At 38.3% G+C, this 26,648-nt stretch overlaps 1 long non-coding RNA gene across 2 annotated transcripts in view; it reads left to right on the top strand.

Moving 5' to 3' along the window:
• Positions 1 to 26,648, top strand: part of LOC135312851 (uncharacterized) — a 204,974-nt gene that overhangs the window by 24,500 nt on the left and 153,826 nt on the right. The window contains exon 1 of one of the 2 annotated variants that reach the window (XR_010372471.1): positions 5,715 to 5,782. The exons of the other annotated variant lie outside the window; for it this stretch is intronic. This is a non-coding gene — a long non-coding RNA (uncharacterized LOC135312851). Of the gene's footprint in view, positions 1 to 5,714; positions 5,783 to 26,648 lie in introns of those variants that run through there. 2 annotated transcript variants of the gene reach the window in all.

Genomic DNA, 26,648 nt, shown 5'->3' with positions numbered 1-26,648 from the left:
CAATGCAGAACTTCAATATTTTTCCATTTTGCCTTATGTAAGGCACTTCTAAATACCATCTAGTCTGTCAAGCCCATAGGACATGTGGCTTAAAACTGAAGATCATATTTAGGTACAGATTTTTATATGCAAATGAGTGAACTGCTAGAAATCAATAATGTTTTTTTGTGTAAACAGAAAGCATGCATTGCCTAGACTTTTAACCTGATAAATGGCAGACCCATAATAACCTTTTTTTTTTAACTAAATACTTCATTTCTTTAACAAGCATTTCACTTGCTGTGATAACAACATATTTCTAAAATTTTTCCTGTTTGTATACAAGTCTACTAGGACAACATAGAGGACTAAAGCAACCAATGCCTAATCCACATGCCACCGCTGTAGGGCTGCTGGCTGCAGAGAATTTTTAGTCGTAACAACGAAAGGACCCTTTTCTCCTTTTTAGTGTGCTGTTAATCCTGATGGAAATATGCATGCCCCAAACACTTACACTCTACTTCCTGCATATTTTTGTAGATGTATGTACCTACATACACATGCATATGTACACACTCACACCGTCACAAACTCACTCACCATTCTGACCTGTAGTCATACTGTAGTACCTGTAAGGAAATCGTGCCTCCCAGGTTGCTTATGGACTCTCAACCAACTTCAAACAAAGCAGTTTACACACTCAAAACAAGATGTAGTATGAATATCTGGGCAATATTGCAACATCTTCTGTAATGAGCTGGGGGGAAAGCCCAGTGGGTTTTGAAAACGTTGCTTTTGAGGCAGCCTCTGCAAATTAACCTGCTCATTATGGAGAGGTACACTGTACCAGCTCCTTAAAGAAAAACAAAAAAATTCGTTGGTTGCCAAATTCTTCTAACATATATATCCTATTCACACTGCCATTCAAGGTAGTTGCTTTTGAGGGAAGGATTTAGGCCAGTCATAATTTTAAGGTTGGATTTTTTAATATAAATGTTTCAATGAAATTTCCACATTAAACATTTTAAAAGAAAATTTACAATAACTTTTTCTCAAATTTTATTTTAATTTAGAGAGTATAATGAAAAATTCTTATCCCTATATTAATATTTTGCTATTGCTGTTTTCTGGGTTTTGTCTTCCTAGAAGCTCTATCCCTGTGTAAATTCAGAAAAATAGTAGTTTTACCCAAATAGGCACAGACCAAGAAAACAAAAATGTGGTTGTTCACATGGGTCCAGTTCCAGGCAGCTGACTTATGGACAGGGTCAGGATTATTTCTATGTATTCAGCCAGAAGCTTGCTCCATATTGGCAGTGTGCTGGGAAGGAAGGAGGGGCGTGTGTTCCTGGGAGCAGCCAGCTGTTCCAAGGAGATGCCTCCCAGCACTCAGCCTTGAGGAGGAGGGGGCAGGACAGTGTAAACAGCTCTGGAGGATTATACGGGCATGGGCTTTTTCTGCCCCAATGCCTATGCACACGTTCGTGAGAGAGCGGTCATAATCTGGCCCCCTATTCCAAACTGTTTCTTTACAAAAAGTACGTTAGCTTTAAAAATGAGCTTAAAATCAAGTTACGCTTCAGATGATCATATTCAGTGTCATCTGATCTTGTAAGATTTAGATAAATGTATGCTAACTAAATGTTAAAAGACAATGAGCCATAGATTTTACTCAAAATTAGTCAATAATAGGAACAGTGAGAGTAATGAACATTGCGGCTTGTTGTGTCGTTCTTCTCTTTGTCTGGGTTTTACAGAGTCTGTCAACTGACTTGGAGGCTATACCTTGACCTGTCTAAAATATAATTAATTTTTAAAATATCATAGGTCTGGTTGAGCCCATCCTGAGCTCCGATTGGTAGAAAATCAATTATTAACCACAAGGGGACAGCTTCTCTTCTAACTCTGCTACTTAAGTACATAAAGCAAAAGGAGCAAAAGAAGGATAATTGTTACCTTGAATAGATAGTGTAACTGATTGTGATCAATTCTGAGGTGCTTACTGCTTATGTGAATGCCCTTTGGGGTGGTTTCATTATCCCCACACATACACTAGAATACTGCAAAAGGTTATGTCTGAAACTGGTGTAGGGATCAAGTATATACATGTGAGAAGCTCAATATGTTAAGAAATAGATGTAAATAGTTCCTGGAGATGAAGGAAGGCATAAGATACTGCAAAAATAATAATTGCAGAGCTTTAGGTAGGTGTCAAAGTAACTGTGAAGGGGAAGCTTGAGCAGTGTCTGTCACAATCAGTATGCTATGTGTAAATGTCCAGGCTTAGCCACTGCAGGCATGTGTGCAGCCTCACCCACTTTCTCCGTATATGTCAGGATATTTTTAAACAACTTTTCTTAGAAATTTGGCAGACCAGAGGCCAGCTTCCACTGGTTGCCTGGCTGAGAGCCCCGCAGCCCTTGCTGCAGTGACCAGTACTTGGAGGCTGAGAGAGAGCTTGCTCCTTTAGTCCATTCAGCCCTTCGCTTCTCCCTTGAGAGAGCCATTAAAAGTGTTGTCAGGTATGTTGGTGATGATAAATAATAATGGCAAACATACATTAGGAATCGGACCTGGAACTACCAAATTCAGTTTGTATAGACTAACAAATGGCCATGAGACAGTCATGACCTATGTTTGATCCCACAAAACCACTTTCATTTTCAAATGCCAAGGATAATAAATAAGACTGCGGAAGGCTTCTGAAAGTCAATAAGCTTGAGCTTCATCGCATCGATAAGCCAGAAAATGTTTAGCCTTCACAAAAAATACCATGCTGTCTGTGTTAGACTGCTAGTTCAAGTGTCTCTTCTGATACCAGCTACATGAGACCACATCTAGTCTTTCAGGTACCTGGACTTCATAAATCCAGAATATCTGTCTTAAAGCCAGTCAGGTGCTGGTGCTGGTGATAAAAACTGGAGCGTACCTCACTCAAGAGAGAACACCAAGGCACTAAGGGCCACCTTTTCAAAGTAGGCTCAGTTGAGCTTCTCTTAGCGCACAGCTAAGCAGTTTAGCATGCAGATTGGCGTTTACCTGTGAATGTGAGTGGTGTGTACTACTTTTTTCTGAGACGAAAGAGAATTTGCCCAAACTCATTCACGCATGATTTCTGCTTAGTTTTCCCTGTCCAACAAGTTTTGTTAGTAATTTCATTTGTGTATATAAGATACAGCTTGTGAAAACTGCACCTGTAAGTGAATGTATCCTTATATCATGCTTATATCATACTTATAACCTGAAAACCACTGTACCAAATGCTGCTCAGACCACTCGTATTTGGCAACACTGTGTCAGCAATTTAAAGCCTAACAGAAGTAGTCTAATGTGTCAGAAACTTTCAGAAAAGGTTAAAACTCACTTTTATGATGTACCTAATGCTGTGGTATGTTTCAGCACTGCACAGATCTAGTGATGAAGACTATGAACCCACAGTCTGGCAGGTGATGGGGCAAATCAGGGCACAGCTGGCTCCTCTGAGCTGCTGCCTATCAGCAAGGAGCTGAGGGTCTCACCTCTCCAGGCAGTTGGTGGCTCGTGGGTACCGGGGTTCCTGTGGGGACCGTATATGTGAATGGGGCCATGTAGATGACTGGGTTGGACCACTGAGCACCTGGCCCCGCTGGAGTGCAGACAGGCTCTCCTGTATCCTGGATCGTTCGCTGCTTGGACACGCTTAAGTAATTCTGAAATGGAATAATTCACAACTTTTATTGCATAGTAAGTTTGTAAATGGCTTTTTAATTTCAGTTTGGATCAAAAATTGTTTCAGCAATGGAAGGGTTGCTCTTGAATGGTATAGTTATGGAGACCTGAGGAACTGGAAATGTTTGTTTGCTGGAGTTCAATATTTGTGTTTAGGATTCCTCTTACCACCAGTTTCACTTTTGCTACAATCTCTCCGGAGCAGGAATACACTGAGTTTGGGTGGCTGAGCCCTGACAAGGGGCTTTTCTAGGCTGTGCTAAGTCTCTGTTCCAGGCTTTCAGGGTGACAGGGAAGTGACACCACCTCCTTGTGTCCTCACTCACCTGTGTACCATCTCTTACTTTGATCTTAAACTCATGTTGGCTTGATTGCCTTTTGCTATATGTGTCAGGTACCTTGTGCAGTGAGTCTCCCTCTCACTCACTCAGGGTTCCTCGGCATTATGGAAGTGTATTATAACTGTATGAAATCTTGAGGGGTTTATGTAAGACATAGAGAAGTGTGTTCAAGGGTGTTACCACACGGAGCCATGTAATCACATGACTTTTTCCTTATTCTATTATTTAAATAGAAGAAAATGTATGCAAAACAGTATAAGCAGAGAAAGACAATTATTTTTTACAAGTGCAAAAATGAGGCACTATGTGCTGTTCTAGCTGTGCTAGACACATGCGACTCATTCGTGAGAGAATTATGCTGCAAACAAAATGTGAGATATTACATCTACAGGCACATGTGCATGACAGAAATCCTATCTAACACTGAGTGTCTTTAAAAGCAGAATACTGATCATGGTTATTAGACAGTGCGTCATAGTCCATGTACATGATATTGCCCATGCTTTTCTTACTTCCCCATTGTCTCATATGACATCATTAACCTTTCTGAACATATGCAAATGTGTGTGTGTATATATATACTCAGTGTCTCATATTTGAAGGAGGGCATTTGAGTCACTTCTGGTGCTGTAAGAGTATCTTCCTTGCTACATACTTTATTTTAGACCTAGCAGCAAAAGGGATATTATTTTATATCGCTAAGACTAGGCACACTGCACTTAGAACAGGCTACGACAGCACAAACCTTTTTAACAGAGATACCATTGCACAGCTATAACCCTTCTGTGGAATGGGACTGTCATCTGCATTCCTGAGGGTCAGCAGTGCTGGTGAGAATGTTAATTAATATAACATGTACCCATATATAAATTTGTACCAGTTCAGCTAAGCTAATGCATGCTTTTGTTGTGTAGACAGGCTTTCTCATGAAGCTAAACCAAAATAAAGCTAGTTTAAGCAAAATACCTGTGTCTGCTTTGGTACCGAATTATGTTAGATTAAAATTATACGTTCAGGTAAATAAATGTGCCTTTGTATTTAGGGGAACTTCTGAAAACTCAGAAAATTGAACTACATAAAAACCTATGTCTTGAACTGGCCCCAGTGTTGCCTTTCAACACGGAAGTAGTATTGGTCTTCCAAATGGATAATTTTGAATATTTTTCTAGGTGTCTTCAGATTTTTATCTGTTTTACCAGTTGTTACAGATGATATTTTTAATAAGAAAATAATACAATGTGCTCGAATAAAGCACTTCTTTGTCTTTTTCCTATCTACCCTTTTTAAAAACCAAAAGGTGAATGAACAATTTGTTAATCCAAAAAACTGCTTATAACATGAACATTTAAACAACTGTATAACTGCAAATATATATTAAATAAGTTCAACAATTTAAAAACAATTACAAATCACTTAAAATAGTCATCTAATGCGTACTTAAAGGCAAATACAGATTGTATATTTTTCAAATGGATGGAAAAACTATTCTAGCCACTTGGCGTCTGAGAAGCAAATGACTGATTGCTTTTCTGGTATTAAACTGGGGGACTGCAAACATTAAAAAAATCACTAGACCTTGAATTATATAAAAACATAATTGGAATAAAATAATTCAGAAGATAATTCAGTCTTGCTGCTAATGTCGTTTACATAGATAGCAATGCTAGTATTTTTTCTTTTGTTGTAGACTTAGCCAGCTTAACTCTGTGGGTGCCAACCTGACCCTCTGCACCATGGATGGCTTCTATTCAAAGGTCAGCTTTTTGTTTTAATCTTTTCCCCATAAAGCATACTGTATTCTTGTAAGTCTCTGCTCTGACATTCAGAAGAATAATGCTGATCTTGCAATACTCAGAAAGAGATTTTCTAAGATTCTTAGGAATTTAAAGGTCTAAATAAACACACAGTAAGAGTTCCCAAAGCACCTAAGGAACTGTAGTTGCTAAAATACATTTGAAGACCTAGTCGTTATTCATTGGAGTAATTCTGAATAATTTTTTTAAGGTTGTGGAGGTGTTTTACTGAGAAATTCTGAAGCAAATAAGGATGACAGCCTGCCAGATAAAGTATTGCTTTGGGTATACGCTTTACCTTTCGAGTACCATTTGTTTCTATATCCTGCTTTCTATATCTGTAACAGCGTTGCCATGATCAAATCTGTTTAATATCTGGCCTGATAACAGAAAAAAAAAAATGAAGTAAGCATAGAAAGCAAAAATAACCACCATCCTTTTCAAATTTGACTAATCACTCAATCTCCCAGCTGATGCACCCTGGAAAGGCCTGAGTTTTCAGAATTTGCAAGGCTGCCCTATGAAATTTACATTCCTTCAAGGAGCTCCAAGTCAGAAACATGAAACTCAGACTCCCAAAATGCCTAGTTGCTTTTGAAAACTGTGGCTAACGTTTAAAGAATTTTCAGTCAGCAAATTTCCATGCCTGAAGTATAAACAGGCAAATGGAAGTTGTTGTAAGACTGAAATATTTACTCACTCTGGTCCTCATCTAGGTGACCCACAGATCGATGAAAGCATATTGATGTCATAGGAGGCCAAGGTTCTAAACCAACATGTATACGCTATATGCCAGCATGCGAATAGATCCATACCCTGCAAATACTATGCTATTCCTCACCGATAAAAAGAATATTGTTGGCTAGAAAAGGAAGAAGTGAATGTGACAAGATTTGTTCTTTTGTTACTGATTCAAGACGGTATTTGAGAGGCATGATATTATCCCAGTGAAACTCACAATATAAAGAACCAGAAGGATCATAGTGGTTTCACCTTTTTTCCACTTTATGGAAAATTCCAAGAAGAGTTCCAAGGTGCAAAGCCATGCACGCAAAAGTATAGGTTACAGATAGGAACTTAGAGCTTTACAGCCATACCATCAGTAGCTGAACTGGGGCAATTCACGGCTGTATGATATATAATGTTTTTCCCATTAACTACATTCTACCACCCAGCATTCTGAGCATCAGAACTGTTGTTTTCTGAGTCTGTCTTGTGACAGCAGACTGTGTGAGACAGAGAAGGGCTTCCCTAGCTATGAGAATTCAGTAGGAAGCAGAAAGTCTTTTTTCTGTGTGGGGGACAGGTATTGTTGATATCCTGATAGATACATGCCTATCTGCTGCAGTATTTAGTAGCTCCCATGAAGTTTGGGGGTAACGTGCCTCTTTTTTTACCCTTTTCACTTCAACCATGTGTAAAAAGAAACCTAAATTTACTTACGATTGTGGGAATCTCAGGCTCTACAATGAAATCCCCTTTCCTCATTAGAAATACTCCTGTGATGGTGGAGAAAGACTTGATAGTGTGAGCCATTAAGGGTCCCAGATCAGGAGGCAAATAAAAGAACCCAGTATTTATTTGCCATATTGTGTTAATGAGGCCACAGTGTGGAGGTGAAGCCGTAGCAATTTAAACCCTGATTTTTTAATATTTAGCTGAGGCAAAAGAACAGTTACTGCAAAGAAGTGAGATAGATGAGAGATTTCTGTTTCCTCTGCAATGTCCCATACAAATAATAAGGTTACACTAACTCTGCTCTATCGAGAATAGAGGATACAGTCATGAGGTGGAAAGAGACTAAAAGGAATGTCAGCTCCAGAATCCAAGGCTCCACATTATTTAAAAGTATGCCCCCAGGTTTAAATAGAACATGGTTTATTTAAAATTAGGATTAAAACAGGGTTTTTTTGAATGGTGACAACCCAACTGATATTTGGAAGTACTTTTTCTTGGCTTGTTTCCACATTGTGTCCTATCCTTGGTAGATTATTGGGTACATAGCATGCTTAAGTTGGCTAATTAATTTCAAAAGCAGTGTAGAATTGACTAGTAGGTAATTTAATATAAAAATAATTAAAACTATTGAAATTATTATATTGTTGTTTAATTAATATTAGTTAATATTGTAATTTTCAGTCTAAATTATGCTGATTAAAGATTCCTCTCATAAATACCAATAAAATTAATTACAAATTAATTAAATTTGCTAAAAGATTCTCATAATGGACTTCCAGCTATTCTCGATTTTTGCAATAAATAAACAGAAGCATTATTAAGTGGTATATCTTCCTGGGGGAGATATTTAAACACGATATGCAGATATTGCAAATGGAAGGATTTCCCATGAAAATAGACATGCTTAATAGCAAAGGCTGGATTTTTCATTCTAGTAAAAGGAAATAAATAAAAGAGCTCAAAAGCAACATTTTTATTTTATTGTTTGGCAAGACAAAATGCTTTCCATGCTGTTCCGTCTGAGATTCTAGGAAGATTTGTTGACACGTGGCAGTTGTGCTTCCTTCCAGTTCTAGTGTCTTGCATGGTAAAGACTGTTTGTAGTAAACGAGGGCACTTCTCTCCAGTTTAGCAAAAGAAAGTCCACACTGTTACCCAGATGTCATAAGATTTGCAGTGCTCATGAGAATAATTTTTCATGTTTAGGGGAGCAGTGTCCACATTCACCAAACCACACCAGCTCTCCGTCCTGCTACAACGGAAACAGTGGACCAGGTGTGAAAACCTGTAAAATTACACCCTACAAGGAAATCAATGCTAAGCTTGGAGGTCTCTCTCTCTTCTTCCTTGGCTAGTAAGAAAAGACTAGCATTTAATTACAGAAGTGGATAGTCACAAATGGATAGTTTTTACATCTCAAGGACTTTTTAAAAGGATGTAAATATTGTTGTTTCAATGCTATAGGTAGAGAAAAAGAAACAAAAAGACACACACAAAAAAGTGCTCTGACTGCAAACCCAGAAGCCATAACAAGTTGCCTAAGATAACAGTAGTGGGATAATGAATGTAAAGTTGCACTGGTAACTTTATTCAGGTATTTCGCAGTTGTCATAAATTTACAATCCTAATCTATGTATACATTAACTCCTGGCAAATCAAGGGAAAACACTTATGATTCCTATCCAACGGAAATTCTAATTTAATCACTGCTTCTACCTCAAATTACATAAAAGCTGCCAACTATCACAATGTGTAGTAGAGTGAACACCTACAAACAAATTATATAAAAATCTTTTATTACTTAACACAGCAGTTTGTTTTATGAAATAGAAGTGTTTTGTTTGGTTTTCTACAATCAGTTCCACATTCAGCTTCCTCCCTTTAGTGGTGCTACACCACAGAACAGGTAATAACAGAGGTGGTAACAGGTGATAAGACCTGTAATTCAGCCGTAATTTGCACCAGGTTTCCCTCCCTTCTAAATTAGGCACAGTAATTGCAAACTACACTTCCCATGATTCCCCTACTCTCCTACAGACCTTAAACTCCCTTAGAGTGAGGATTAGGTAAAGATCTGAAGGATAGGTGGTTCAGTTGCTGAGTTCTGTGGGAGGTTTTTAAAGGAAGGATTTGAGATGATACAGTTTCCAGGAGGTATGCTAGTACTGTATGTAGGTGTGTGTAGTGTAAGGTTGCATTGTTAAAAAATTATTGTGCTCTAGTTCAGTGTATCAGAATGTTTCAGTTGTTGCTAAGCTTGACTAAAAATGATAGTTTGAACATTGAAAATCCCTTGAATACATTTAATTTTGTACCAAGTGGGTTTGCCTTTTTTTTCTTTTCTTTTTTTTTTTTTTAATGTCTCCAGTAAGGTGGATCCATAGTTGCTTGGCATGCAGAGTGTCCACTGAAATTAGTGATGGGGTTAGCCACCATATGGGCTAGCTTATGTTTTATTAGGAGGTTTTCCTTAACTGGACTTGATCTTGCAGTCTCGGTGTTCTCAGGAGCACAACTAATGAAATTTAAAATAAAGTATTGTCCACTTAATTTTGATTATATTATCTATTTTGTCTAAATTACAATTTTAATTGCACTATTTCTGGGGAGCTAAGGAGGGGAAAAACTCACTGAAAAATTGAATCACAGCTGTAGTAGCAGATAAGGCTGACATTCAGTTCTTAGAAAGAAGCAATCAATGTTGAATGTATCAGGTGAGTTCATTTCTCTTGCTCTGCTTTAATAGCTTATAAAGAAGATTGATTAAGTTCTTGTCTGATAGATCAATAATGGAATGAAACTGAGCTTTCTGTGCTTCAAGCATGGGTGTGTCATATGCTGGGGAAAGTAGAAACTGAAAAGAAGTAGCGCTAACTCGAAAACAAGATCCCAAACGTGGGGATTCTAATGAGCTCATTCTTATCAAGTTGCTTGCACGGCATATAAAACAATAGTCATGATTCACATGGTGTCACTGTACGTCTTGGTTTCTTCTTCCATACTGCTCAGTGATGTTTTTCATATCCATATACTTTCTGGACTGGTGCAAAGTGTGTAAGACTTCATAGACTGAGAAAACAATTTTTGTGTATGTATCCATGATGATGTGACCTTACAAGGAGCTAGCCTCTTAAGTTTCACCCAGGCATGGTAATAGATGCTTTTTCTGGTAGTTGGAAACTTCAGAAGTTATCTTATCCTTCAAAATGTGAATTTTGAGAGAATAAGTTTCAGTGTAGGTTTCTGATGCCTCAACTAATTTTGGTTGGGAATGGCAAGAAAGTATCCCATATCTCATTTTCCAGCCAAACCAGTGCATTCATGTTTGAGTGAGATTGATGTGACCTTTTTTTTTTAAATATACCACTTCACTACTACTTGCAGTGCTTTCCAGTGTTCCCAAAGAAAAAAAAAATGTGTGGAATATAGAACAATGTGAGAATAAAGGAAAACAGGAGCTATAAACTGTAGCATTTGTGACAGTAGAAATGTCATGGATATGAGATATTACAGAAGTAGCGTAACATCAGTATTTGATTTGCACATATAAACATTTCAGTATCTTATATAGCAGCCCACGTTTTTTATTTACTTTTGCTGTTGTCTTTTATGGCTGTGTCACACACCTAAATGGAGTCTGCGGGTCTTGATGTGAGCTATCTTTGCAAAGGGGATATTCTTATTTAGCACAATATAAGTGTGAGAGACAATTTGAGCTTTTATCTCATTTAAATAACACGAGAGCCTACCTATTGCTTGTATCTGGAAAAAGATGGTCAACATGTGTACTGAGGAGACATCCAGGATGCTAATTATCTATAGATAGTGCTAACTACAACTAGCTACACAGTTCTCATTTTATTTTCATATATACAGACACACACTTTTTTTTTTCTTTCAAACGTGGTTATTTTAAGAACTCAATACACAATAGAAGATCCAGAGGTGAAAGCTGGCAAAAGCATTGTGTGTTGCCTGTAAATTCCTGATGGATTGTTACTAGAGTATATCTTCAACTCTTATTGATTTGTTATTGACTTTTGTTAATAGTGAAGTTTCTTGATAAAATGTGACAGACTGCTTGTATCAGCAATTTTAATTAGACCTCAAAATAACTGATTGTCTAGACTGTCAACTTCTGTCTTTTCAAATTAACTTTCACATCTGAAGCCTTGAGTGTTCAGGTAACTTTGGCCAGGCTTTTCCCAGCCCTACAGTGACACACAAACACTGAAAGAAGAACATGTGCCAAAGGGAGCCTTTTTTTTTTTTTTTCCCCTCCCTTGTGCCCATTGGCAGAGATGAGGTGTGGTGAGAATGTCTGCTTGCACAATGCCTAGTTCATGCAGTGTCTGTACCAACACACAGCTCTACTACTCAGGCAGGAAGAAAAGGGCCAGTAGCTGGTACAACATTTACACTTTGCCTTGAGAGTCTCACAAAGGTGTCATGTGCTGTAATGCTCTCTGTTTTGAATCCTTGCTGTTTGCAATTTGTTTATGCTTTATATGCTTGGAAAATTTTATGTAATACTAAAAAAAACTCCTCAGCTACTGGTAAATTACTTTTTTCCTCTAATAGCAGAGTTATTGACAGTTGGTCTTTCTTCTGACTTAGTATCCGAAGCTTGCCTTGCAACAGCTGTTTTCCTTCATTCTTTAAAGAGAACTAAAATTTTCAAAGCTATTTGCATTTTCACCAATCAAGCTTGGTTCCAGGGGAAAAAAAATCACCCTTAATTGTGCGATTAAGTGCATTAGATGCCTACAGGGTTGCATAAAAGCATGAAGGAAAATTCTCTGTAGGGTAGTGTATGGAGTGAGATTCCTAAGGTTGTGGTGTTCTGGTTTGGAGTGAGTGAGGTGTGACAAGGATGCACTGGACCTGACTTAGTCTACTCTGGACAGGAGCTATAAGTGGAAAACTATAGCTTGTCAGTTCCTATCTGTCAGATTGCAGGAACAGATGCTTTTAGGTTCCTTATCATGACAAACTAAGTTGAAACACTTCAGTATGTGTTGTGAATTGGATGAGACCTTGTTGGAAGCGCTAGGTGTATTCACGCCTGCTCTTGGCAGCAGTTGTATTTTCAGTGAGGAATAAAGACATGCCTTCCTCCCTGTTTGGCATGAAGTCATCTACATGTGGGAGGAATTGTCTAGTTAAAGTCGGTTAAAGGTACATAACTATATTGTCCTCATAAAATCCCAGTAAGGATGATGCTCAGATCTGTGCAGCTCTTGGAAGGTGTAGATGTGAAATCAACACACCTAGTTAATTTCAGGGACCCAAATTTCTAATATTGTTTTTTTTGGTTGGCTTGTTTAGATTTTCCATACTGCCTTTTACTCACAGAAATGATTTTTTTCTGCAGTTATTTCCATCATTGCTTGTCTGAGCCTCTGACTTTTTCTGAGGAACCAGAAACTCCTTGGGTTTCTCACTGTGGAGAGTGCCCAGAGTGTCCAAGAATTCTTGCCCAAGGAAATGTGGGAGATGCCATAGTCCTGATGACTCATGGTGCTGTAGTGCTGCAGACTCTCAAAGAGACATAGAGTTTGAAGGGAGAGCTCCCATTTATTTTTTAATAACTTCTGATATTCCAGGCTATCTTTCAGGCACAGGAGCCCTTCTTAAGAGCTGCAGCTGAAGTAGCAACACTAGGAAACATTTTCCAGTTCCCATTGCAAAGGCCACCTTGCTTGGAAGGACACATTGGTCTGTTTGTTGCTTTTTTTTTTTTACTAATTTGTTCAAATATTTTCCATCAAAACTCTGTACCTGTCCTGGTGCAGAGCTAACCCGGGGTGTGTGAACATGCATTTCATACAAAATAGAAGAGAGATGTGTATTTGATACTTGCTGTGTTAGAAAACAATCGCATTTGCTAAAAATAAATAGAACAACCTTAAACGGAACCTGGTGGTTGAAATTTTGCCTGAATGTTTTCAGCCAGTGTATTGGCAGCGGTGTGACTGCCAATATTCTTTACAAATCGGCAGATGAGAAACAATTACTTTCCAAAAAAATATCTTGAACGCAGTGAGAGATCACATTAAGTGATGCGGTTTAACTTCAGAATAACTCAGAATTCTGTGAAGAACATGAGAACTCTTAATTTATTGTTGCTTATTTTACTATTAGTTAAAAATTGAGAAGACAGATCAAAACTGGTCCTCAAAAATTTCAAGCATTTGCTTTATTTTCAACTATTTGTTCTTTCTTGCAAAATTATTTTATTTCTAAAAACCATAGTTCTGATTAAGTATAAAGCTTCTTTAAAATCTGTTAGGTATATTTAATTGAGAATAGTTAATTAGGGGCAAAATCTATTCCCCCTCTTTTTTTGTTTGGAGAAACATCTATGATGAAGAGGGGTTTTTGTTTGTGGGTGTTCTGTTCGTTTTGGGTTTGGTTTTTTTTTGTGGGTGTTCTGTTTGTTTTTTGTTGGCTTGGTAAACACTTACAGTCATCTTACAGCTCAGTCTAAGAGAAGCATCTGGCATGCTGATAGTTCACCTGACTCTATAGCCTGTGGTTTTCTTGCACAACTAAATTTGTAATCACCAAGATGGTATACTAGATGGAAAAGGTCACTGGGTTGCAGGCATCTGGAGAATGGGTCAAGATTTCAGCTTCCAGTAACTTTCCCAAAGTTGTTTGTACCTTGGCATTTCCTCAGGGACCTGTTACCTGTGCACAGACACCTAAACAGCCCGTAAGCCCAGGGCACAAGTGTCTGTAGAACCATGTTCCCACTGGCTGCCCACTTCATGGCTGCAGGAAGCCCCTGTTCTCTGAAGGCGGGCTGCAGGCTTGATGCAAATGCTATGCTATTAATGTCAAATGCCAAAGCATTGGCTGGGTGTGCATGTCAGCTTGGGGAACTACTGCCAGTAGACAAATTCTTGCTGCAGTGCATAACACACTGCTGGGATGCCCAGACCTGGTTCCCTTCTAGGCGCCCCAGACATGTGGGCTGGTGCCTGTGACGTGCTTTCTGCTGTAACTCCTCCCTTCTGCTTCCAGAGCCATGCATTTTAATTTAACACCAGCCCTATGAACGTATTCAGGAAAGAATAAGAAAGCAATGTTGTAGAAGTGCAACACTGCCCTGTCTTAACTACAATGCATAATAACCATGTATTTAATTTTTGAGTCAATTATTTGTGGAGAACCTGGATTGTTATGTGGAATGTAATTGAGCAATGAGAGGCATACCTCTGGTTTCAGGCAAATAACAGTAAGATGATGATAATCACAATGTTCAGGTAAGCTTTCCAAGTCGGAGAACCCTCTGCAGTCCCAGACACTGTTTTATCTTGTTATTGGGAAGAGAACCCTGTAATAAACACTAATTGTGTACGTGGGGTGGGGTGCAGAACCCAAACAAAACAAACCTTCCTAAACCTGAACTGGAAATGAAAGACTGGTTTGGGAAGGCAAGCACTGGAAACTTGCAGCAAAGTGCTCGCCACAGCTGCTTTTAGGCATCTCTGAGCTGATCTGGGTTCCCTTTTAAAAGCATCCATAGGTTAGGCTAAGCTATACAGCATCAGACTTCAGCCACACTCAGGTTTTAGTGAAAGGACACCTCTGCCAGCTTGGAAATGCTACGAGGATGTTCAGCAATGCACAGTGTTAAGGTGTGTTTGTAGCCTGCATGAGGCTTCCTGAAATATACACATGTGTTTAACTTTATGCACTGTAAGTAATCATATTGACTTCCATGAGTGCTTATTTTTGTAAAATTCAGTTTATGGGTAAGTCTTGACATTCCTGGTGCATCAAATGCTTGCTTTTAAGAGATCCTTTGAAAGCTAATAGAGCTGTACTTCGAACTTCATGGTTATAATTCCCTTTGTTTAGCTTGTACAACCCCACGGATGCGAAAAATGATGGCCAGAGACTTACTGGCATGAAGACAATATGCTGAGAACAAGGCAAGAAACAAGCCCTTTTTTCCTGGGAAGAGTGGGCTTTCTTTTTTTCCAGTAAATGCTAGAAGAGAAAATTGGTCTCAAATCCTCAAAGACTTGGGCCCAATTCTGCTGCCTTGTACTAGACTCCTTTTGGCTTTAATCGGAACAAGATTAGGCTTACTGTGTGACTTCTAAATGTTCATGACACTATACTGATAAATCACGTCTTTATTTTAAAAATTGAATCTTCACTTTAAAGAAGGTATGTATTCCTTTTCCTATCTCAAATGAAGTCTGATTGTGCACTCTTTCCATAAGCAAAATGCCTTCTGACACTACCTGGAGATTTGCTTGTGTGAGCACTGCAGCAGGGCTTGAGCTCTGACACACAGGATGCTTCAGATAAAGTAATAAAACTGACTTGTTACCTGGTATGTGGTCTAACAATATCTTTCTAAATATTGAAATGAAGTACTTACTAGTCCAGCACTGTACTTACCACGTGGGATGTTTCACAACTGTTCCTGAACCTGTGTCTGAAGCTACTTTATGCATTAAACACAACAAGAAAGTCAAAGGTGTGCATTAAATTAAGAGAACATTCTTTCAGGGTCACTGAAGGCATCTGGCTGTGCCTTGTAGCTCAGACTGCATTTGAGAGGTTTATCTTGTGGTAACGTACTTGTGTGTGGTTTGTTGCCTAATCGTAAAGAGGCATTTAAAAATTGTGCTTTTCTATTAGCTGATGAGGTCATCTTGCTGTATATGCAGCTGGCTGAGGTTGAAAAATGCAGGGCACCTTTGCTGGGGAAGACTCTTGTAGGGAAATCATTAGGGTACTTGGTGACTCTGGGATGCAGGAGACAGTGCCTGTTTCCGAAGGGTCTTTCTGTGGGAAATAGTTGAAAGAAACATGTCCTGCACACAGGATTGTCAAATGGCCCAGTGACCTGGGCATTGGTCCTGTCATCCCAGTATGTGCTTAGCAGCAGCAGCAGGATAGCTGTGGAGATGCTTTGCTTACTCTCTGTCTTTGCCTGTCACTAATCTATTATTCCCCTGATCAAAGCCTAGTTATTTGGACTTATTCAGAATGTTAATTCTAGGAGAATGTCTTGTCCTGTTAAAGAAGCATTTTTCTGCTACAACCAACCTCAGTTAATAGAAGGGTAATGAATCAAGATTACAAGTGCCTGAAAGAAATGCTATCTCAGGTCCCTGTCATCTACTTCTAAACTCGTTTTTAGGGCCATGGGGAAGAGACTCGGGTGGGCGTCACAGTTCTATCTTTTTAATCTACTGAAGATCTTTAGAATACAGACAGGCAAAGTATCAGTATTTTAGTAGTAGTAGTATAGCATATATGCTATATGGCATTGAAGAACATGGTCAGGGTTTAGAAACCAAAAACGACAAAGTCACAGAGAGCCTTCCTTGTTTTCTGCGTCAGTTCTGTTCTAATTTGTCAAAACCTGATTTCCTTTTTCTAATAAGGTATTAATAGGGGTAGCCTGTGGTCAAAGGCGCAGACTTCCATCTTGCAGGTAACAGTCTTGTAAAGAGTCTCAGCCAATGTGCAAATACAGAGAATGGGCAAAGTTTAAAGTGCCTTTTCCTCTCCAGGGATGGTCTCAGCTGTCCCTGGTTGTGGGACACTGCTACGACAGTGTCACTGATAGCGCCTGGCTGTCCCTCTTCTGGCAGGTAATGGCTCTGAATATCTGGACAGGAGGGGAAGGCAACAGTGATGGATAAGAATGTCTATCTGGCAAGAGGGAAGAAAGATTGGAGAGAGGCCAGAGAACTACGTTTATATGGGGCAGTGAGATACGCCACTGTGTGTGCTGCATGCAGAGTTCCGGAGACTCAGACCTGAACCATACATAGAGGACAAGAAGATGTGAGTGTGAGATGCTCCTTTTAAAAAGACAAGATTCAAAGTGGCCTTGTAAATTCATAGTAATCTGTCACGGAAAGGAGTGGTTTCAATGGAGAATCCTCAGTTTAGTGAAATGGGATAGTTTTTTGGAAAGCTTTAAAATAGGCAACATTAGAGTTTAGAGCCTTTTAAGATCCTCTCATCCCTGTTTGAGATTCATACAGTAGTCATTTTATTCCTGAAGCTTGCACATTTTAGCAACACTAGCTTTTAATTCATTATACAGCAGTATGGAGCTGTTGAGAGAGACATAGCAGCTTGATTCATTTGAAATCCTAGGACAAATAGGCTTTAAAAAGCAAATGCATTCATTCTGACACTAATTATGTGTCTTTCCCACATGTCGTAGTATCTTGTGTCACAAATTGCTCTCATTTGCTACTCAGTGCAAAATGTCTGAGACACGATGAGTGTAAGACTATATGATTTAACCAGGTGTAGGACAGGTCTAAGACCTACAGAGAGTCCAGGAGCCAAACAAAATGAGCAACTTCACAACAAAGGGATCAAAAAAATTTTTCGATGGGTATTAATTTTTGCTAGATTTTAGGTACAGTTGCAACTTGGCAGCATGCAAAATATGCTGCAACACACCCAGCAAACAGAAATGAGCCCTGAGGTCTTGTTTTGTTTGAGGTTGTTGGGGCTGTAAACTCCAAACAGTGTGGATTTCTCCAGGCAAGATAGTGGTGGCCTGATGAGCATCTTTCAGGAATATGTAGGTTTTTTTCCAAAGAAACTGTAGGAGCTACCCTGAATGAAAATATGCTTTCCCATGTATGTGAATGCAAAGGATTTTATGTATTTAAGTGAATTAGAGAAACCTTGTGTTACTGAGCCATTGCTTGTTGCTAGATAATGGACAAGACTGGTAGTGCTCTTCTGTAACTAATCCTGTAATAGTGTCACAGGTTATTTGGTGCCAACTGATGTTTCTGTTCTCCTCAGAAAGGAGCAGCCTTTCCAGCTCAGAGTAAAACTGTGAGAAATTAGAAGTTGACAAAAAACCAACAACAGCAAAAGGAAATCGTTAAAATTGATGATAGTTTGTTTTTCATTTTAAATAAACTGCATCCATGTTTCTTGACTTAAGCAGAGGAATCCTCATTATGTCAGTTTTAAGCAGCAAATGTCTTTTCACCTGTGCTGCAGTATTCAAACCTGGCATGCTTTACACGTAATGCAGTTTGACAGTTCATTTGAAATAAATGTGCCGATAACCCTTAAAAGTGGTAATAAAATACTCTTTGCTCTACTGTACAGATGATTAATACCACTAAAGTAATTAAATTCCATTAGGCTGGGGTTCACATACCCAAGGAATTGGTGCCAGGATTTAGCAGATCTCTAGTGAGGACAAAAGACTAATGCCTTTTAAAGCCATGTTTCACAAGTAAAATCCCAGGAAAGTCTATATTAACTTAGGACATCTGCTTGTTGTGATTGTTTGAGCTATTGATGCATTGGATCATTAGCAGGGTAGTGTGAACTACTGTTTTCCTGTTGACAAGGATCTCTCACCAGGAGCTGCTAGCTTTCTGCAAAGGGAGAAAAAGCAGAACAGGGCAGCCAAGCTGGGTCTTGTGCATAGGCTTTGACTTACAGAATTATTGCTAACTGTATAGTCTCTGATGGTAGGAAACAGCATTTTGCCCCCAGCCATTTTTCCCAAGATCAGAGCCAAAGTAACTCTGTCTCCTGCTGTTTTGTAGCTGTAGATTCTTAAAGACTGGCATTATTGTAGTCGATGAACAGTTTGCCCCCTTTCAGATGGCTGCAGTAATGACCCACAGGGGAGGCAGTGGTTAGGCAATGCTGACAATGTGACCAGGTGCTGCAACATAAGCATTTCATTAAATATTGAAGCAATGGTTTTCAGTTACAGTGGCAAAAAGGAAATTTGGTCTATGTCCAAATATGTGGCTTTTTTCTTTCAACCTCTTCTAATCACATTATTTTTTGCATGACCTTTCTCCTGCTAATTAGCTGCTGCCTTGAAAAGCATTGTGGGTAATATATCTAAGGTAATTCAACATTCCACTTTACACACTGGTAATCATTCTTAATGTATGAATGATTTATTTACTGCATATTTTTTTGTGATCTTAGAATATGCAAACCACAAAAACCCCCCTATCTCTTTCATTACTGTACTAAAAAAATCTACCAAAAAAACTTTTTTGGGATTTCTGGTTGAAAACAACAACAAAAAGATTTGCACAACAGCCTGTATCATTTCAATGCAAGGTTCTGTAACCATGTTGGAAGGGGTGAGTGCAGCGAGTGTCAGCAGGTGTAAAACAGGTCTAAAGGCTCATTCCTGTCTTGGATATGTGAGCGTACTGCCTGGTGGGTGTTGTATAATCCTTACTCTGTAGGATGGCAATGGATAGTATTATAAGATGTATGGTGCCTGCTGGTGCTTATGCCTGTAGATCTGAGCGTAGGATCAAACACCACCTTTGGCTGAAGACCAAGGAAATATTCAACTCTGAAAACATAGCCACCCTTTGAAGGTAGAAGCACGTTTTGATAACATAAATTATCAAAACAGTATCAGAAAGATGTACACATTCTCCTAGGAGTTTGTGTGCACCTCCTGTTTGGTTGGTGCTATTTTAAGGGAGGAAAAGCTTCAGGAAAACTAGTTTTGGGGGGGGGGGGGGGGGGTGTTGTGCTCCTGCAATAATTTTTATAACTTCATAATGCACTTTAATCTTATGTTTTAATCTAGTTTTATGGTGTGATGCAATATACAACTGAATAGTATAGCTGTGCTATAGCATATTTTCTAAGCAAGTTGGCAGTTTTCATTATGCTACCTTTGTCATTATTAATTATTGTTTATGAAATTATATATAACATTAAATCGCTCAAAAGTGCAATCATTTTTAATACAGTACATGTTCTTTTCTATTCTTCACCATGTACCAAATACTTTTCTATTCAGAACAAACTTTTTATAAAATGTGATCCTGCATGTCAAAACTTTTTTTCATAGCTTAAAAATTGTTTACAGAGATGCAGGTGCATAAGCAGACAAAAATATTTTTTTAAAAAAAAAATCATATTGCTCTACCAAGACCTGTGTTTTACACACGCACTGTTAGAGAGTTAAGTAAACAGGTCCTGCTCAAAGTTACAACTGTTTGTGGTCTAATTTCAGTACCTCGTATGGTGAGATAATCTTTTCTCAGTAGAAGAGTTTAAATGATTTTTCAGAATAATTTTCTTTTTCCTTTCCTTGAAAGGAGCTTTTTTCTTCTGTTTTTCTTTTAAATACTTTTTTTTTTTAAGAAAAGGAAACTACTTAAAGGGCAGGGAAAGGAGAAAGGCTGCAGAGAGTGTGTGTATATATATATATATTTTAAAGGGAAATATCAAGGTTGTTTTAACCCATCAGTTCTTTCTTCATTATACTTTTCAGCTAGTGTTGCGATGCTGAAATCTGGCTATGGTCAGAAGGAAAGACAGCAATTGGTTAAAGCCTCAGGATTATGAAATGCACAAGGCAGCATTTTCTATAGTATTGGGAAAAGCAGATAAAACTGGTAGTGTATTAAAATGTTTACAGTATAACAATATTATGCTTGTGAAATTGCTATGATTATGTATCTTAAAATATGCCCTTTTGAGAACTGGCCTTGTTCTTCACTTACAAGAGCAAGCTAAAATTGGTGAAGTGTCAACAGTCAAATCAACAGTTATTTCAGTAAGAGATCCTGTTTAACTACAGGGATTTGAGAATTTCAGAGAAAATGGCATTTGCAAAGGCAGATTTAAAAGATGCAATGAGTCCACAGAAGAAGTAGCCTCACAGTGAAAAACTTATGGGATGAAAAATGTAGGGTTCAGTTCTTGCAGCAAACATTGTGATACCTATAGAGGCTTTATATACCTAATGTTGAGACAAATGCAGCTCCTGCCCACCTGTTCTGCAAAGCAGGAATGACCGTTATAGAAAAACTTTCAGATAATACTTATTTTTCTAATATACTTATGTTTTGTATTCTATTTAATGTATAGTATTTTAAATTGTGTATTATAATTTTCTTGGGTGATTCAAAGCAAGAGTTTAGTTTCAAAACATGGTTTGTCCCCCAGTCCCCTACATCAAAATCCATTCTGGATTCACCAATATTAGAGTTTTCCTTGACAATTAAAACTTGACACCCACTAAACTCTGATTCACTGCATCACAGCAATGTAATTCTCTTAAACAGTTACACAACTGAAATGAGTAACACTACCTGTGATTCTTAGCCAAACTTTTAGGGTGCCTGTGATTTTTCTCTAGCTTTTATCCTTTAAACAATTTACAGAATGCAAAGATTCAATATTCTCATTTACTGTTCACTAGCCAGAGGACTTATTTTCTGTCACTCCATTGGGGAAGAAGTGTTATAGTACATATATGTGTATATATAGAAAAACATTTATATTAATATTTTTTTACCTTCCCAGGAAGGTGGCAGGAAATGGAAGATAAAAAGTTGGCTTTTATGCAAGGTAGGTGTTCTTATTAGCGTTATCTTTTGTAAAGATGTTGGCAGGTCAGTAAAGGGACTTAAAATATAGTGTGAATATTATAGAAATGCTTTTGGCTGATCCACTGAAAACTGTAGCCACTTCCTCATCAAAATAAATGATTGTATCTACCCCACAGGCACAAGGGAGGGTGATCTGCCTTACTTTTTACCAATAGCTTTTACTTTTGAGCCCCGCTAACTCAAGCATTATTGTTAGATCAGGAGGAGGATTTGAGTTGGTCTTTTCTATTAATCTGTATAAAATTTACTAGCCATAAATGGGTGTCTGTCTTAATGGTGGAGCTTTGTTATCTCTTTGTTTTGTGGATCTTAAGTTTTTTACAAGCCATTACCAAGGTTTTTGCACAGTAATGGATCAATCACCACCCTGTCCACCTGCTTAGAATTATCTATCCTTTTAATATATTATTAATGTCTGATTTGCAGAGTGGAAGATTGCAGAGGATATTTGTAGCTGTCAGTGTTGTACACTGAGAGAAGAAAAAAAGAAAAATAAATAGCTTTATAGAGAGACTTTCTCCATGAACAAATATTTTTCATATTGCTGGATTTAGGAAACAAACAAATTAAATTGAGGACTTTAAGGACCAGAACTATTTGTACAATACTTCAAAAAACCAAAACAAAAAAAAGAGGAGGGGGGCAGTGAAGACTAACAATACTATAAAATGCTGAATCCTCATCTTGGTTTTAACATCTCACCTTGTGTTCATATGCCTTTTCAGCTCTCCTGTAATAAACTTTCAACATTGGTGAGTTATGAATGCAGAGAAACCAAGGGGCTGTTTTTTGTCTCAGGGTGCACGTTTGCTGCTTTGCCTTTCTTTTACATTTTCATTCTTCATGCTGATGAGTCAGTACAGATTTATATTACCATGTTATTATGGATAGTGTAGACTGAGTCTCCTTGAAAGTAATGGCATGTGATTGCTTACCCCATTACTTTCAATGGGACTAAGTCTATGTCATCCTTAGGGACTCTATCCCATTGAAAGTAATAGTCTGAGACTGCCCACATCGTTACTGTGCTTTAAATTGGATTGAATTTATACTGATCCGTAGAGGCCTGCCACAAAAAGTCTCATTTTTAAGACATAAAGTTGATAAAAGTTTTTTGCCAGTGGTTGGAAAGTTTAACAGTGTGTTTTAAAGTATGTTTATAATATTAAAAAGATTGTTTTATGTTATTCCTACTCCTTACCATTTGACCTTAACACAGTCAAAAGAACCCCTACGGTAACACATTTAATGGAGGATTTTTTTCTTCTACTCTCCTGTAATTATTTCTTGTATATTTTTATTTTTAACCTTTAGGAAGACTTCGGTTATGTTTTAATGACTTCTCTATTATCAGTTATTTTGTATTATTAGTTACCGATTGGACCATGTCAGTGCCCTATTACCATCTTACATCTCTGAAATACTGCCATTGAAATGTGTATAAATTATGGTGTATTGTTTTGAGGGAAATTACTCACTGCTACTTCTAATAATGACAATATATTGTACTTTCTTTAAGTAGGAAGTATGCTTTCCTGAAGAAGCACCCCTTTATCCTATTGGCATAGAACCTCTTTTTAGGAAAAAATAATCAGTTAATCCAAAAATAAAGGCATACTCATGGCCCTCCCTCTGATGCCAGCGTGTCTGTTAAATTTATTTAGACAAGACCTTTACTTCTACCCACACTAATGTTAGGTGCTAATGTTTCCTTACAAAATCAAAGTGCATTTTTTATACTCTTACGTTGCCATGAAATGCAACCAGATAAAATGAAATCCATTCCAGGAAGATTAATGTTACAATGATAATGCACTGGATGAAACAGGCTAAACCCCTGTTTTTTCTTAAAGCCTTGATCAGTCCTAAGGAAAGGAAATGTTAACTGATGAAATGAGCAAATTTAGCGTAGGAATCAAAGTATGTGTGCCCTTCCCACAGATGTGCATACAGCACAACAGAAATGACATACATAGATCTCAGCTACGTAGGCTACCCACTTCTACTAAATGCAGGCTGTAGAATAAATACATAGTACGCACCCTATTTAAGCTATAATGCATTGTACAACATCATACGAGAAATGCACCTTTCTTTTTAGGTAATCACCATGACATAATTTATTTCAAAAGAGATCATGGTGCCACAGCTGTTACTAGTGATTTAGTAATTGAATCATCAGCAGCATTTTATACATACTCATATTTATTAAAACCCTTCAGAAGCATAGAACACATTTCAGTCCTATGGAATGAATGAATGAAAAACATGTCTTTAAAGGGGCAGTGTAGACTTTGTTTTATGTTTATTGGAGACTGCACTATGGTCAGATGTCATAGCCAGTCACAACTCATTGTAACTCGAGCAAATAAAACACACATATAGCCCTCTACCCACAGCATAATATACCTTCTTTCATCACCATCATTATTGTAATAGTCCCACGTGTCACTTTAGGTAATGATCTGAGCATGTACACATGTACATGGATAATATGCAGGTTTATATTTTTAATATGCTTTCATGTTTGTATCCCTCTATTGAATGCTTGTACAGTATCAAGACTGTTGTAATATTTTTTTCCTATATTACTTCAGCAATATCTAGATTTTTAAACCAAAGTGGAGGCTGATGGTTTTATATGCGCTAGATGTGTGAAGAACCATTTTCTGCTGTGGATTCTTTATGTGGCTGGAGCATAACTGACAGCTAACTGGTTTAAGAGGAGGGTTTCAGTAAAGCATATACATTTTTACGGTAGGACTGTTGCTGTGGTTGCCCTCTGGATGTGAGAGACGGCAAGATTAGGTAATCTCATTTATCAAATGAGTTGATATAGCCAAGAAATGAACACGTCCACTTCTTCAAACTGTATCAACTGGTTAAATAAAACATTCTTTCTGCTTAGGAACACTCCTTCACTTATATTTTTATGCACGTTGCATTTTCAAGAAATATTTCTATGTGTATGTATGCAGTAAAGGCCAGATTCCTCCCAGCTGGCTGTAAGGAATTAGGTGATTATTTATAAACATTGTGGCAGAGAGGGATCTAAAGGAGGGAGTGGAGAGGGGAGATTGTGGCCTTGCAGTCTGCGAGTTGTCATAGCTATCCAAGCTACATAGGCTGCCAGTGATGCATTAAAATGTGAGTAGATGGATGGGGAAGAGGCAGAGTTGTGAATTTACATCAAAGAAAGGGCAAAATGCTTTAATTTCTGGTGATGATGCCAGGGAGGCTGCTAGAGTGATTCAGAGAAAGTCTTAATGAGTTCATAATGATGGATAAGAAACATGATCTTAAATGCCATGCTTGAGATTTGTTTCAGGAGTTTGTAAGTACACTGGGATTGGGTAAGACCGGCCCAGAGACGCTGGAAACTGTTGCAGTAACCTGAGCCCTGTGGAATTGCAGAAACGGCAAATATGTTCAATAACTTCAGGTTTGGGATACCCAATTTGGGTGCTCTTGAAAGGTGCCATTTTCCTGAAAGTGCTGACACCTCCTCAAAAATCAGGAGCAGTTAAAGCATTTTTGATTGTGTGTCTAAAATTTGAGGTATGCGAAGTCAGTAGCCACTTTAAAAAGGTTTAAGCCACTATTCTATGTGTGAAAGAAGACTGAGGGCTACTGAAACTTGGGGTTTCAATCCAGAAGGAAATACTGTTGTTTATTTTAGAGTAACACTCCAGTGCATGCATATGTGTATACTTATGCACAGATGTATCACTTTAGTGTCACCAAAAATTTATTTTCTGCCCTAAATGCACTATAACTTTGCCTACTCTCATAAATGCTTGTCACAGGGACAAATGTTTCTTCCAACCAGCAGTTATGCTCTCTGTAATCTCAGTCATTTCCCCAAACACATGGGCCCCTGCAGGGCCAGATCCCACTGTTCTGGTTCTGGAAAGATAGGGTGTTACTTTGTGTGTAGTCTGTCTTGGAATGAATGCTCAAGATAAAGAAAACCTTCTTTAGAGAACCTGTGTCTGCAGTCAGAACATTTATCGTACAAGCCTTTTGCTCTCTCTTTAAAACTAATTAGTAATATTCTAATAGCAGTAGAGATATTTGCTTCACTATCATGCAGATATGAGATCTCATCATGTCTTGTCTTTGGCACAAGCTGGCTAATTCCTCTGTTATTGTCTTTCTCCCTTGTGACCTGGGACCTTGGTTTAAGTCAACATTAAACAGAGAAGGCAGTCCAGAGGGTGATGGCATGCAACTGGGAGAACTGGGTTATCGAGGAATGCTTTTTCTTTATCACTTGATATAAACAGCTTTGGGGTAAATCCATCTACTAGCAGACAACCTGAATTTGTAACTGAAGTATCCAAGCAAGACCGTGTGTAATGTAAAGCATGTTACAGTGCGAAGGAATCCTCCCCCATGCTAGGTGCAGGGGTTGCCTGGGGTGGACAGCAAGATGTTTCATCCGCATGGAGTAGGCAGCATCTCTGGTGAGCCTGTTCACAGCATGGTCTGCCACAGACCCCTCCTCTCAGTGAAGGACCTTTGTATCAGGATGGCCAACGCTTTTAATGGTTCTTACTAGTGTGTCTGGTATGGTCCCACAGAGCTCTGAGCTTTATTTGTATTACCAAAGATCAGGTGTGACATATTTAATGTTAAGAAAGGGCTGTTTCCTTTCTTGTTTTTAGCTTATGACAAAATCCGATAGCACCATATTATGCTAGTTTACTTTTGTATTCAAGTGATGGCATCATGTCATGATGCCCTTGTCTGGAGGGTATCTGGTCACAAACGCTAGCTCTTTCCCAGAGCCAGGTTCTTTCCCTGTAACTGTACACAGTGCACTACAGGAGGTAACCCCTTAGAGCTGTTGAAACAGACTGAGCACAAGGCTCTTCTGCCTAATGTGCCTTTTTCCTTTCCTGGAAAGGTATTGGTATTTCCTGCAGTATGAGAGAGATGCAATGCTTTCTGATAAG

Source organism: Phalacrocorax carbo, chromosome 3 (assembly GCF_963921805.1).
Source record: "Phalacrocorax carbo chromosome 3, bPhaCar2.1, whole genome shotgun sequence".
In the NCBI taxonomy this organism is placed as follows: Eukaryota; Metazoa; Chordata; class Aves; order Suliformes; family Phalacrocoracidae; genus Phalacrocorax; species Phalacrocorax carbo.
The sequence above is the reverse complement of the archived record's forward strand: the minus strand, read 5'-3'. Positions and strand labels throughout refer to the sequence as shown.